The 5,003-nt window shown below is 40.0% G+C and overlaps 1 non-coding gene across 1 annotated transcript; it reads right to left on the bottom strand.

The window, feature by feature from the left end:
• Window positions 1–1,033: 1,033 nt before the first annotated feature.
• Window positions 1,034–1,140, bottom strand: LOC122122568. The gene has a single exon (XR_006150175.1). It is a non-coding gene; the product is annotated as a U6 spliceosomal RNA (small nuclear RNA).
• Between the last annotated feature and the right edge of the window lie 3,863 nt (window positions 1,141–5,003).

Here is a 5,003-nt window from a genome sequence, read left to right as displayed (position 1 = left end):
TGCAGCCGGGGGTTTGGCTGCACTTTTTCACTCATTTTCTGCTGATTCTGTGCTACCCACCCCACCCTCTTTCAGATATGCACATGTATATGATGTATATGAGGTAAAGAATACAGTCATCTAAAAATGAAAAGACAATTAAGAAAAGGTCCTTTGTTTCCTTATCTTTGGAGTTTGTTTCAATGTGTATTTTATTTTATATACGTATGAAGAGGTGCTTGGGTATTACAATTTGGTTCTTTTCTCCTAAGACTATCCTCTTTTTTTTTTATTGTGAAAATACTGTACAGAGGGGTTACAATTACATGGGCAAGATAATGAGTACATTTCTTATCAAGCATTGTAGCCTCCTCCTTTGTTTCCCCTTCCCATCCCATCCTCCCCCCCCACCCCCCCCGCCTCCCCACCCAACCCTCCTCCCCCCTCCACCAAATTGTTGCAATGGGTCCACCTGTATCCCTATTTAAACGATTTGTTTTTTCCCTTCCCCTCCACAAATTATAACAACATCAAATACAGTGAAAGCAGGGGTTATACCACAGGGGAGGGACATACAAAGCAATGAAGAAATAATCTTATAAATGTTTTAGAAACAATTGCATGAAAGAAAAAAAAATTGAATACTTATCTTGGGGTTCATTTCACCTAACATCAACTTATCTGACCTTTTCTGCTTGTCTCAGACATATACTAGTTATTGCAAATAAGGGAAACCATGGGACCTATGTTTCTTTGGGCCTGGCTTACTTCACTTAATATAATTTTTTCCAAGTCTTTCCATTTCCTAACAAATGGGGCAATGTCATTCTTTCTGATGGAGGCATAGAATTCCATTGTGTATATATACCACATTTTCTTGATCCATTCATCTACTGAGGGGCATCAGGGTTGGCTCCATATCTTAGCTATGGTAAATAATGCTGCAATAAACATAGTCGTGCTGGTAGCTTTAGTGTGGTCTTGTTTGTGAACATTTGAGTAAATGCCCAAAAGTGGGATTGCTAGGTCATAGGGGAGCTCTATGTGGAGTCTTAAAAATATGGAATGCTTCACGAATTTGCATGTCATCTTTGCACAGGGGCCATGCTAAGCTTCTCTGTATCGTTCCAATTTTAGCATATGTGCTGCCGAAGCAAACACAAGACTATCCTCTTTTGGTCTCACTGTATATGGCTGTCTAAATCCTATATATTTTGTCATATGATGTTGCATTTTAAATATAACTTCTGCAGATCAGGGAGAACATGCACCATTCCTCTCTGATTTTGGCTTACCTTGCTTAACATAATTTGTTCTAGTTCCACCCATTTTCCTGCAAATACCATTACCTTATCCTTTCTAATGACTGTGTAAAATTCCATTGTATATAGGTACCACATTTTTTTGGATCCATTCATCTGTAGTGGGGCATCTGAGTTTTTTCCATATCTTGGCTATTGTGAGTAGGGCAGCAATGAACATGGATGTGCAGATGTCCTTTTCATATCCTAGTTCATGATACTCAGTGTAGATGTCTAGGAGTTATACCTCATTTAGTTTATTTTTTTCTTTTTCTTGGCCAGTACTGAGGCTTGAACTCAGGGCTTGGGCACCGTACCTGAGCTGCTTTTGCTCAAGGCTAGCACTCTACCACTTGAGCCACAGCACCACTTCTGGCTTTTTCTGTTTATGTGGTACTGAGGAATCAGTACCACATGCATGCTACGCAAGCCCTCTACCACTAAGCCACATTCCTAGTCCTATACCTCATTTCTTTACAACACAAATATATTTGTCTCTATGTGAAAAAACAATTTTTTATGCCAATCTAAGGCTTGAACTTCTTTTGCTCAGAGCTAGTGCTCTCTACCACTTGAGCCATAGCTCTACTGGCTTTTTTTTTTTTGGCTTTTATGGTAGTTTTTTTTTTTGTTTGTTTTAGTGGAGGTAAGAATCTCAGAGATTTTCCTGCTCATGTTGGTTTTGAACAGAGATCCTCAGATCTCAGCTCCTGAGTAGCTAGGATTACCGAGGTGAGCCACCAGCACCATTTCTATGTGAATTTTTAAATAACTGTTTACTTTCTCCAATAGTTTATAAACCTCATCTGTGTCTGACAACCAGAGAACACTCAATATACTGATGGGATACATGAGTAGAGTTATACAAACAAGGAAAGTTAGAAACTCTGAATCTCTGTGTCTTAATCTTCAAATAGGATTATTTGTCTACTGATTCCCCAGAACTTTATATGGTGAAAGGGACTTTGCAAGTAAGCCAAGGAGTTAGAGGTAGGAAAAGTCTCTGAGAGGTTTATCTGAGAGGATCTAATGTAAGTTACAAGTTTCCTCATTAGAGTAGGACAGGCAATCAGAGGTACAGGGGTATGATGACCAAAGCAGGGACTTGAAGCTGTTAGGCAGTTGACCTTGAAAGTGGAAGAAGGAGCCTTCGATGAAGGGGCATTCAGTTGAAATAGGTAGGCAATGCATCTTCTTCTGGAACCTTCCAAAGGAGCTATCCTTAATGACATGTTGATTTAGCTCCATAAAACTCACTTTGAGTTTTTAGCCTGTAGAACTGCAAGAGAAAATACTTGTATTATTCTAAGCCTCTAAATGTGTTTTGTTACAGCAGCCATATGAAACTAATACATGTTGGGAAAAATAAGATAATGTGTAAGAAGACTTTGGAAAAGCACAAAGCCAGTAATTATTAGTTCATAACGGCTCATCCCTTGTTTATTCCCTTTCCCTGTACAATGAGATCCAGTTCCCTAATGAGGAGAGATGCTTGAAATAATAGTTTTACACCCCAAGGAAGTATACTTTTTTCATGGTTTATAATTGCCATAGAGCTTGAAAATCTTCCAGGTCTTTTTTTTTAATTTAATTTTTTTATTTCTTTTGTGCTAACTTCTTTTTATTATGAAAATACTGTACAGAGTAGTTACAATTACATGGGCAAGATAATGAGTACATTTCTTATCGAGCATTGTTGCCTCCTCCTTTGTTTCCCTTTCCTATCCCTTCCCATCTCCCCCCTCCCCCCTCACACCCCCCTCCCTGGCCAAAATTGTAAAGTTCATTTTTCAACATAACGACTTGTACATCTCATTGTCGCAATGGATCCACCTGTAACCCTATTTAAATGATTTGCTTTTTCCCTTCCCCTCCACAGTGAAAGCAGGGGTTATATCGTGGGGGAGGGACATGCAAAGCAACAAAGAAATCATCTTATAAATATGTTAGAAACAATCACATGAAAGAAAAAACATTTGAATACTTGTCTTGGGGTTCATTTCGCCTAACATCAACTTATCTGACCTTTTCTCTTCCAGGTCTTATAGTTCTTAATTACGCTCTCATGCATATGCATCAATTACTCATATGCTTGTACCTGGATTGTTATTACAATGATAATTTCTATATATTATATAATGTGTCATATTATATATAATATATATCCCTCTGAAAATATCCTGTGAGATATCTCACCTCCATTGCAATTATCTGCTTGAATTGGGACCCACTTGCCAATCTTCCCAGTGCAATGGAATTAAACCTCCACTCTTCTTCGCTTCAGTACTAATGCCTGTTTATTCAACCTGGCAATTTTCTTCTTATAACTACCAGTGATTGCAGATTGGGTTTTCTGGGCTCCTATCTGCAATCCTGGAAAGAATCAGGACTGTCTAGCCCAGGAGGTGATATGTAAATGACAGTGTAGGGGAAAGAAAGAATGTCCATATTTTTGCTTGCTATTTTTTCTTGTTAGAAGTGGTTTTGTCAAATTTGTGCCTACTCAGTTCTAGCAGTGTCTCAGTGATAGAGAGGCAGGTTACCAGCAAATCAACCACTCTGCCAACTGAAAGCAATGTGAGTTTCCCAAGCGGCCCTCTGGTGACTCTAATTCCCACATGGCTCTATTTACCAGTCTAGAAGCTCATCCCGCTCTGATCTCTGCCCCTTTCCTGTCTAGCGGGATCTTCATGGGGGATCTTCCCTCACACAGACTTATGATATTCTCTTGATCACTTTCCACTGCTATTTGGACTTTAAAAGGAAATTTCCTTTGTGGGAGAAGAAACTTTCTTTGGAAACTGCACATAACATGAGCTGTATTGTTAGGCACCTCTCTGTGGTAAGGGTTTCTTATCTGCACAGTGGAATGCGTAACATAAATGTCATAGTGTCAGTGAGAGACTAAATGAATTAATTCATAAAATGCTGGTCACTGCTCACTAAAAAGATTTCTTTTTTCCTCAGCTTCTCACTCCCATTTTCACACTTGAGAGGACATATACACTCCCTGGTATGTTTCCTGTAAAGGAAGACACTGAAACTCCCACCAGCCAGGGAGTTAGCATCAACTGGTCTGGAGAGAAGCCTGCAGGCCATGTTTTGAGCAAGCTGCCTGGGTGTGGATGCTACTGATGCTAGTGGTTATCAGGCTGAACTCTCATGAGATTCTTTTATGAGGTGAGCTTGTACAAGAGCATTTCAGCACATGTATTAGTTTTACAGTGCTGCCATAACAAAATACATTTGGGGGCTTAAGATAGTACAACTATTTCCTCATGCAGTTCTGTAGACTGGGAGTTCAAAACGGATTTTATGGAGTTAAATCAAGGTAGTGGTGTCATCAGTGTATATTCACAATGACTGTTACACAGGAGACACCCAATGTACCTCGGCCACGTCAAATGAGTGCCTCTGTGTACTTTCAGTATTCCCTGATTGAAGACTATGTATAAAATACACCAGTACAGTCATCCACCCCTCATCTGAACCTAAACCATCTTCCTAAGGGGCATCTAATGCTCCCATTCCCCCATTCAGCAGATCTAAATCTCTCAGCGATTCCCAGTCCAAATGCCACCTTCTGGAAGAAAGCTTCTCTAGTTCGAGCTAGCACTGCCCATCTCTCCTACCAGCTTCACTTAATCATTCTTCCCTGCCTCCTTCCCTCCCTCCTTCTCTTCCCTTCCCTTCCCTTCCTTCCTTCCTTCCTTCCTTCCTTCC

Source organism: Dipodomys spectabilis, unplaced genomic scaffold (assembly GCF_019054845.1).
Source record: "Dipodomys spectabilis isolate Male_0828 unplaced genomic scaffold, ASM1905484v1 ptg000210l, whole genome shotgun sequence".
Classification (NCBI taxonomy): domain Eukaryota; kingdom Metazoa; phylum Chordata; class Mammalia; order Rodentia; family Heteromyidae; genus Dipodomys; species Dipodomys spectabilis.
The sequence above is the reverse complement of the archived record's forward strand: the minus strand, read 5'-3'. Positions and strand labels throughout refer to the sequence as shown.